This window comes from Strongylocentrotus purpuratus, unplaced genomic scaffold, assembly GCF_000002235.5.
Source record: "Strongylocentrotus purpuratus isolate Spur 01 unplaced genomic scaffold, Spur_5.0 spur5_scaffold_7, whole genome shotgun sequence".
Classification (NCBI taxonomy): domain Eukaryota; kingdom Metazoa; phylum Echinodermata; class Echinoidea; order Camarodonta; family Strongylocentrotidae; genus Strongylocentrotus; species Strongylocentrotus purpuratus.
The window spans coordinates 21,799,347-21,809,928 of NW_022145613.1; the positions used below are offsets into that span (position 1 = coordinate 21,799,347).

Here is a 10,582-nt window from a genome sequence, read left to right on the forward strand (position 1 = left end):
TGTCAGCCCTATTCGACACAAAGCAGGGTTAAAAGCCTAAAACAGACTAAACCAACATCCCCTTGTATTTGTAATTTGAATACTTTCCCCCAGCTGTATCACTTCCCATAAAAGGAAATTAGATGATATCAATATATTCTCTTGACCTCCTGGTACATTGTACATGTACATAATGACACAGAGTTAAAACAATTGTTAAGGATGATACATTGTACATTATACATTGTATGTTATCCATCGCTTGTATATACCGGTAGACAGAATTAAACCACCAGAAAATTTCCAATAAGTTTCACACTGATTATTATTCTCCCAAAGAGAAGTGTGTTAATTTTAGAGATTGAGTAACTTTGTAACTCTTGATTTAAAGATATTGGCTAATATCTTTAGAATTTCAAAAAAGCTCATTTTACTAAAAACTTCAAAATGGTATAAACATATGAGTTATACTTCAAAAATACCAATCTGAATGTCTCATATTATAATATATATGGGAAATACTTTTAAATAGTGAAAATCTGACACAATGTTTGTAAACGATATAAATCTTTTTTTTTTGCAACGGCCGTTTCAATTTCCTTGTTAGAATTTTTTTTAAATCTAATTTTGTTACTTGAAAATGGTATTAACATACATGAGTTGTAGATTAGAAAGACCAATCTCAATGTCTCAAATCGTAATATCTATGGAAAGTATTTGTAAATATGGAAAATCTGAACCAATGCTTTAAAACGATATATAACAATATCTAATGATCGATTCTTACAGGTAATCTACTGCAGTGGGACAGGTGACAAAAAATATTGTGAGCTTTCACATTAATATGCTATTAGGGAAGAATACTATAATAAAAAGGTCCACTGTCAATGATTGCTCTTCAATTGCCCTCATAGTCATAATATGACAATAAGCAGCTAAATGTGCAGGCTACACAGTTGTATGTAGTCCCATACATGCATTTCTGTGTGCAGTGCATGTGACTCTCATCATAATTGAGTTAATTTCTTATCATTTTGGTGATTCCAAAACCTTATAGCATACAACAATTGTTAGGTACAGTGTTATCAACCTTTCCCAATTACTCTGAGACAGTTTCTTCCACAATTCAAATATCACGACGACAACCGTAATTTCCCTTTAATATAACGACGAGAATCAATACTCAGAATCTCTGTTTTGACCTATCTAAAGTGTTTCATTCCAAAATTTTGTTGGTTTCAGGGTTTTTGAGTAAATATTAAGCTATCCATATACATATTTCTTCTGGACTTTGATTTTTTTTTTACAACTATATGCCTACAATGTTATGTTATGTCTTTAATAGATTTTTTTTATTACTATACAATCATTTTCTTTTTTTTTTACTTCTGTGGCTTCATCTGCTTCATCTCTGCCCTCAACTCCTTTACCTCATTTGACAGATATTTTAGTTTCATCTCAATATGTTCTGTTAGTTGAACAATTCTCTCGGCCTTAACATTGATTTGCTCAATTGTTCCCACATCTAGGATCTTGTCAACTTCCATTGTATAACAGTCTCCTCTGATGAGCATTGCTTTCAGGATAATTTCGGTAGTTTCCAAGATGGGGTCCATCTTGTCCTGAATATTAAAACAAATAATATTGTAAGAAATGGTAGAATAACTTATTTCAATATTTCCTAAGTACTATGTTAACAACTTTATTTAACCCCCCCCCCCTCCTCAAAAAAAGAAGAATTGATATCGACATGTTATCTGAATTTCAGTTAAAATATATGTTTTTATGGTACTCTTCCTGGTAAATAAATTCAACAGCAAACTAAATCCCTCTAAATCAAAAGGGCATAACTTTTTAACCATTTTTTGTTGTTGAAAATATAAGTCTTCCCAATCAGCAGCAGTTATTCTTTCACTCAATATAAAGCATCTTTGTCATGTGGGCCTTGTCCAAAGGCTATGCATGAGAGAGCACACATTTAAAGTCACAAGAGTTTTTTTTTTTTTTTTTTTTTTGGGGGGGGGGGGGGTCATTTTCATGAATTCTGTTTCTGGGGCATATTCAATTGCTGTTGTTTATCATCCATTGTTAGACTCCCATCCTAACCCTTTTTTTTCATCAACCCTCCTAATTTTTTGCAAAATCCGTTCAGTGTGCTGAAATAATTAACATCAGATATTAAATGACGATTTTGCCTTTAATTTGGGCTCACTTGTGTGTGTGTTTACAACAATAGTGTTACCTTTTCTAAGCATCTTAGCACCAGACTAAATTGATATACACTGTAGACAAGTTTAGCTATTCAATGAACGACGAGACAAAACAGTCTTGAAATAGAAATTAAAAATAGATTTAATAGATCCCATTCAAATATACATGTATACATGTATAAGACATTTTTACCTACATTGTAGTTAGAGGCGATGCTTATTTTTCAACAAATTCATGCAAACTGAGGCACTGGACTTCTGCTAAAGGATTAAAGCCCCTTATACAAATCACTCCATCTACTACATTCCTCTACCATTAAAATTTTTCAGAAATGACTTCTATGACCTTCACCTTTAAGCTAACTACTCGAAATTCTAGTCGGATCATCTTTCTATGGTGATTTGTACGCCGTGACGTAGCTATATCTACATGATTTGTACACATATCGAATATAAAGTTCATATATTAACCTTTACGAAATAGGGGTGTTTTCAGCTTTCGGGGGGGGGGGGGTGATCTGTGGGCCCCTCCTAAAGATGCGAGCCGATCATCACAAAATTCAGCACCCGCCTCGGAAATTATGCAAACGAAGAGATCTAATTTTCTTTTTTTAATTGCTTATTTCTTTAGTTAAATGTTACAATATTCCATAAAACTTCAAAAGAGTTATTGACAAATTGCCACTGTCCGTTTCATTTCTAAATCTAAATGTATTACATTGTTTTATGACTCCTGATACTTACAGTTATTAAAAGGGGTAAATTTCAGTTTTGAAAAATGATAAATCAAGTCTAAAAAGTGGAATATTACTTATAGACCCAAGAGTTCAAGCAAAAAAGACATGAAGTGGCATTGCTGAAAGCACAACAATTTTTATTGCCCTACAAAACTTGTCTAGGGGGGGGGGGGGGCCTCAAATACCCTTTTACAAATAAATAGATACTGCTGTGTATTTCATTTTATAATGCAATGTTTCTCAACAAACATTACAAAAAGCAAGACTTAAAGGGACTTGGTAACATTGTTCAGATGAATCAATGCTAGATGTACAATTAAAGGGCAAGTCCACTCCAAAAATAACTTACTTTCAATAGAAGCAGAAAAATCGGACAAACCAATCATAAAAAGTTTGAGCAAAATCGGATAACTAATAAGAAAGTTTTGAATTTTTAATGACATGACAAACTTTGAAAATCACTAGATAAATTGGCAACTCACTCATAAGTCTGTGACGTCATGTCCTCACTATCCACTAATTATTATCTTTATATTGATAATATAAATTTCCTTTTTCCCCCTAAGAATCTTATTTCTTCACTCCAGCATCCAAGTTGGATTAATAGCAATATTTTTGTGTGAGGATGCACTAATAAAGACTATTTTTTTTCTAGTTAAATCATGAAAAATTTGACTTTTGATAAACCATTTAAATAAAAATCAATAACGAAAGTAGTATTAATTATTCAAAGTTCATAAAAGATTGTGTGAAATGTCATGCACGCAATATGATATAAATCATATAACATGGGGAAATCAAGTTTTGGGGGATAAAAAGGGAAATTAATGAGATTAAACTACATAAAGCAATTAATAAATAGTGAGGACATGACTTCACAAACTGATAACCGAATTGGCAATTTGTGTAGTGATTTCCATTGTTCCATAGTTTTACATACTTTTTCAAAAATTCATAACTTTCTTATTAGTTATCTGATTTTGCTCAAACTTTTTTCGATGGTTTGTCACATTTTACTCCTATATTAAAAGTCAGTTATTTTTGGAAGGACTTGTATTTTAAAGATAATCTGAAAGTTTGAGTAAAAACAGGACATTATTAATGATACAAATTGATTTTTTTTTCCAGGATATTTTGCATGTTAGAGGGTTAGTACAGTAGAATATAATAAATAACATTTCATACAAAAATTACAGTTTTTTTTTATCAACCTTCAACAATGCTACCTAGTCACTTTAAAGAAAAGGTCGAGTTCTGGGGAGAGGTGAAAATTAATTTGTTAGCATTGTCATTGTAAATGCAAATCTAAAAGAACATCAGAGAAAAAAATCTTCCCTGAAAAGCATGGCTCTTCAAATGCCTTAATATTCTAAATATGACAAGTTGAGCAACTTTAAGATGAGGCCAGATTTTTATGCCACATGTTTGTGTAGTCCCATATACATCTTTCTGTGTACAGTGCTTGTTACGTTACCAAGACTGGGCCAAATTTCTAATCATTTTGATGACTCCAGAGCAGTCCACACCAATCTTTAATATATGCTACATGATCAACTTTTTATGATAGATTCAACACTGTTTCTTTCACAATGCAATCGCATGACCAGAACTCAACTTTATCTTTAATAAGAGCAGTTAATTAGTTTTTCCATGCAGCTTTACAGTCCATTGCTCTCTGATTTATAGAATGTTTTTTGAACTCGAGGCTTGCAAAAGGAATATTTACTACTTCTAACTATTTGGGGGGACTTGCCCCCTAGACAGTTTATATTACTTTTCAAACAATTTAACAAGCTTAGAATAGCCCTAGTTCGTGGGATTCATTTGTTTCAGATTATTTGTATGATTAAGTTTATTTGTACAAATGTTTTATTAGACTTATGTGTGTTGCACAAGCTCATTGCATCTGGCATGGGTTCTCTGGGCACGGGTGTCTCACCAGTCAATAGAATTCTTTTCACTTTTCATTTTCAATGGCTAAAAAAGTTTTTCATCGATTCCATTCACATTGAAACAAAAACTATATATGCTTGTTGTTGTTTTTCTTCACAATTCACACTAAATTTGAATACTAGTTCAGGAGAAAGATATAGTAAAAAAAAAAAAAAAGTAAAATAAATGTGTACACCTTATAGAAGTCTTGAACCAGTCAGAATAGATACAACTGTATGACACCATGTACCTATAAGAGGCAAGTGAATGTATAGTAGCCGTTTATATCTAGTGTTGGCCAACTGTAGATCACTATAGATATTTCAGATTTCCATGGTATTTGGCAATAATAACAGTTGATCAGATTCAAAGTCAGTTTTCGATTTATAAGCACACTAGTTCTCTAATTTGTTTAGAGATTGATAAACTTGATATATCATTTAGTGTGAGTAAATATAAATAAATCAAACCATACCAACCAATGACTTTAGTAGTTTATGCTTGTTGGCTATCAATTTCAATGTGAATAGGATCCATGAAATGCTTCTTGAGATATTGAAATGAAAAAAATGCAAAGAGATCTATTTAACTCCTGGTGCATGCTGTATGCAATGAACTTAGATGCTTTCCCTATGTTAACCCTATGTTAACCCTAGTCCCTACCATATTGTTAGGTCCTGTCCTAGTGACGTTCTATAGGGAGCATTGGCGACTTACTTGTGTTGAGCCTATGCTCGGTCGCACCACCATACTCCTATATTAGGCACCGTGTCTTTTATTTCAATTGTGTATGACCGGAATTCTGTATTCGTACGCCCTATTAGGACTGTTGGACTTCAGCCACTTGCTTCGGCACGTACTAGCCCAGAATTCTTCGTACAGGTCATATTCACAGGACTATACTAACCAAGTGTGTTGGCTTCTCAGATGCTCGGATGCTAGGATGTTCTGTTATCTTCTCAGATGCTCGGATGTTAAAATGTTTTGTTGGATTCTCAGATGCTTGGATGCTAGGATGTTCTGTTAGATTCTCTGATGCTAGGATGTTCTGATGTTGAACTCTCAAAAATTGATAACTGACTGTAAAATTAGCCTCTATATATACCTATTGGAAGGATCCTGGGCACTAAATATACTAATTAGAAGTTCGTCCATAACCAATCAAATTTCCAAGTGCCATAACGGACCAATAAACTTACACATGCAAATAAGGAACTTATCAGACATTTTATGTCTACCTTTGTTTGTGGATCCTAAGACAATAATGTATGGCCAATAAAATCTTAGATGCAAATGGGTAGCTCCAAAAGCAAAAACTCTTAGCCAGTTAAATCATTTGTTTTTCCCTCCTCATATGCAAAGCATATGCAAAACATAAACTTATCAAAGAAGCTGAGGCTATTGGTTCTTTGTGGATCTTAAATAGCAAATCAGATCTATCATGCAAATAAAAGATCCCTCATATTTCCCTCCTAATATGCAAATCACCCTCCTAATATGCAAATCACAAGCCTATCAGACATGCGCAGATTTGGTTAACTTCTTCCTTGTCTGTGGATCCTGCAGCAAATCTATGATCCTCGTGCAACCGTCTCGCGTGAATCTGTATCTCTTATGGAGTTCTCGGTCATTATATATGTCTAATGGGTTGGTTCGATCTCTAAAAACCCTCTCTCGCCTCAATGCTCTTCTCATCACTTCCTCCTCCTCTTCGAATACAAAAAAACCTACCGCCATGATTGAATATCAAACTCTATAGGCTACCGGAGACTTTGAATACTTATGAGAGGTAAAAGTCTCTCATAACTTTATGAGAGACTTTTGACTTAAGAGAGACTTTTATGTGTAGACTTTGCTTTATGAAACAGAAAAGTCTCTCATAACTAAAGTCTCTCATAAGTAGGACACTTAAGAGAGACTTTGGGGTTTATGTCTAGACATAAATTCTTTATGAAACACCCCCCTGAAAGCCAATCAAACATCATATTCAAATAGATAGATCCTGGGACAAAACTCTTAGCCAATGAAATTTCTTTATTTTTCCCTCCTATATGCAAAGTATATGTAAATTAGACAGGCACAGGTGCTTCTTTGTCTGCACAAGATTCTGGTGCAAAGCTTTAGCCAATCAAAACTACAGCTCATACATCCCCTAGACATGTGCCCTGGGCATGTACTATGTGTTAAAGGGATAGTTGGGTTTGGTATAGAGAGTACAGTTTGGGTCAAACTGAATTTTAGTAACCAAAACCTGCATCATTAAAAACTAGTAGTTAATAACTGCACCATGCTCGAGAGGTATACAAAAAATTACAAAGGACTTGGTAATAAGCCTGTTAACAATTAAAAAGAGCAGTTAAACCACATGGGAGAGTTCTCTAAAAAGTCATCGGTTTCATCCAATTTTGATAATACAATTGAGCATGTTATGCTTTGTTAAAATAATGATTAAATAGAGAGATCATCAGCAACTGCTTAAAAGCATCGGCTAGTTAAGAATTATTTAATATTTTCGAGGCCCCACAAATATAAAAAATGGTTATATTTATGGATATTTCAGCCGTATCTGAACTGATTTTGACCAAACAAAAATGATTTTGTCATTTAAATTGTATGCTCTTTCAAATTTGACACTCAGTTTTTCATTTTCTTCACAAAAAAACAATTGTGTAGCGCCCTCTATACCAAAACTCAACTATCCCTTTAACATGTATGTTAAGACTGCATGCTTTTCTGTTTCTCACCTTTGCCCTTTTTTCTTTCATCTTTCTATTTAGTTATCTATAAGAATTGCAATAAAAAGTATTATTTCAGTTTTAAAATCATTTTGATTCACATATAATTCTAAACCTTTTATTAAACAATGTGAGTGTATTAGCAAAATTCACAATGTGGACATGGCAACATGATGTTAACCTTCAATATACAGGATGGCCCAGAAAAATACAATGGTAAACTCCCATAACATAGTGACAAAACAACTAGTTTTACTGGGTGGGAAATCTTTTACTGAGAAAAATGCTACAAGGATCAGCCATTTGGGTTTCTTCCATGATTAAATTTATGTTACTTAAATGCACTACTTTGTATGATCCCTCAAAATTGAGTTGATTTCTTAATCTTCATAGCCTTCAGGGGTGACATTCTGTAAGGAAAAATTTCAATTAAAGAGCAAGTCTTAAACTTGATCTTAAGATCTACAACTTTTCAAGATAAGATCAACTCCAAAAAGTTGATCTTTAGTGTATGCACATTTATGTAAATTACCTGTCCTAAGATAAGACATATTCTGTAACCACATTTAGGATCAACATGCTCCTAAACTTAAAGCCACACTGTACTACTTGTAGCTACTTGCTCCCTCTATATAAAAAACTGTGCCTGTTGGTCCCCCATGATTGTTATATTAATTGAAAGCTGAGTTAATGAGATAGCCACCTGTCACAGTGACCTCGCTGGGTGGTCTAATCCCTTCTGGCTGAACTATTACAGCCGGCCTTTAAAGGGATCCGGTAACTTTGTCTTTAGATCCTTTAAAAAAATCCTTGATTTAGCTCATGATGCAATATTAAACCTTTAGGTCAGTCAGGAACCCCATGATTTTTACAAGCCGATCGCCTGTCTGATTATCAAGATATTTATGATTGAAAATCAAAATCAGATTTTGCTTTTCCCAAACGATTTCATAACACTACAGTCTATTAGGGAAAACGAGTATGGTAAAACCGGTCACTCAAAAATTTTAAATTTTTTGAGGTACTTCTTGATCATTTTGAAGCGCAATTGTTTTAGGGCTTCAACCACATCACAGACACTGATAACACGTAAGGCTGCATGTGCATCTCAGATTTAACATTGTTAAACAATCCCTTTAAGACTACCGTACCCTGTCTTAGCCATCAAAATAATACACAAACGCTTGCGCATAAGACAAGATAACGCACACTTTAATAGTGAACAATCAAACTCGAGTAGCCAAAGCCACGCACCAAGTTGGTTAGATTACATCTTCATGGCACAGATTAATTACCGGTAATTATTATTCATGCTAAGATCGTCCTAAGGCCATTTAAAAAAAAAAATGTTTAGCATCCTGCCTTTTTCAAAAATAGGAAGGAGGTGCAAATATTGCGAATATACTACCTGACATTCGGGCTATTTTCCAAGATGGCTACCAGAATTTTTGTTTTCTTTATTTCTAATCAAAAGTTGATCATTTTAACAGTATGATTTTCATGTTTTTATTCATTGAAGAAGAAAAAAATTATTTAAACAAAATATTTAAAATAAGATGCGGCCCTAAAAAAAGAATTCAATGGCCTAAGATCAACATAGAGAATACCAATTTTGCCGATCTTACTTCTTAGAGAGGTCTATAAAGTTGGTCTTGAGATCAACTCCTAAGATCAACTTTAGGATACCACCCCAGGACTTTGTCAGGTTTATTTACAATATGAACATAGGTTTGACAAATCTCAACAGATAAATGACTTTTTCATAGTACTTCAGACTGTACATTAAAACTCTCTATTTAAATACAGAATGTAAAGATTTTTAAATTACTATTCTTAGTATAGTATTTAACGTATGTATTTATAAGTCATATCTCATGTAATAATGTGTTGGTATCTGCAACCAGTGTCATTGATCCAGTGAGTCAGAATATGATATGGGAGGTGAGAAGGGAAGGGTTAGGCACTTACCCTCTGAAATGTAAAATAAATGGGGAATACAATTACTTCACTTGATCTTTCCATGAAGTCTTTTTTTAACACCACCAATATTATTTGAAAATGTATCAATTCATCAGCCTAACCAACTTCCAAATACCTTTCTTTCATAAGAGCTATTTTTAATTGAGAGAACAAATGTCCACAGGGGCTATTTTAGGGCTGACAGGGGCTTTTTTGTCTTGTATTTATTTGTTCTCATTTTAGTTTTATATTTATATTTCTCAAACATATTGTAAGACATGATTAAAAACATCCTGTCCTATACTGAAGACAAATATTATCCGTCAAATATAAAGAGCATTATGTATGCATTGGTCTAACTAATAAATGTGATAAACACAGCAAAGGCAATTTTATAACAATTTTATTTTTTGTTCGCCCCTGTGTATTTTTTTTCCTTAAAGCCCAAGTCCACTCCAAAAATAAGTTTCTTTCAATAAAACCAGAAAAATCAGACAAACCAATCAAAAAAAGTTTGAGCAAACTCGGATAACTAATAACTAAGAAAGTTATGAATTTTTAATGACATGAAAAACTTTGAAAATCACTACAAAAATTGGCAACTCACTCACTCACTCATGTCTGTGACGTATGGTCCTCACTATCCACTAACTATTTTCTTTATATTGATAATATAAATTTCCTATTTGCACCCTAAGAATCTTATTTCTTCACACCAGCATCCAAGTTAGATTGTTATTAATATTTGTATGTGTGGATGCACAAATAAAGAGTAATTTATGTCCAGTTAAATCATGAAAAATTGAATTTTGATAAACTATTTATATAAAAATCAATAATTATGAAATAGAATATTCAGAAAATAGTATCAATTATTCAAAATTCATAAAAGTTTTTGGGAAATGTCATGCACGCAATATGATACAAATGATATAACCTTGGCAAAGGCATGGGGAAATCAAGTTTTGGGGGATAAAAAGGGAAATTAATGGGATAAAACTATATAAAGCAATTGATAAGTTGTGAGGAC

General features: G+C 33.1%; 1 long non-coding RNA gene across 1 annotated transcript; it reads right to left on the bottom strand.

Annotated features, from left to right (window-relative positions):
* Positions 1-1,274: 1,274 nt before the first annotated feature.
* On the bottom strand, positions 1,275-5,811 carry LOC115920044. The gene is made up of 2 exons (XR_004062137.1): positions 5,766-5,811; positions 1,275-1,601 (listed from the first exon to the last, which is right to left on the bottom strand). It is a non-coding gene; the product is annotated as an uncharacterized LOC115920044 (long non-coding RNA).
* Positions 5,812-10,582: the final 4,771 nt, after the last annotated feature.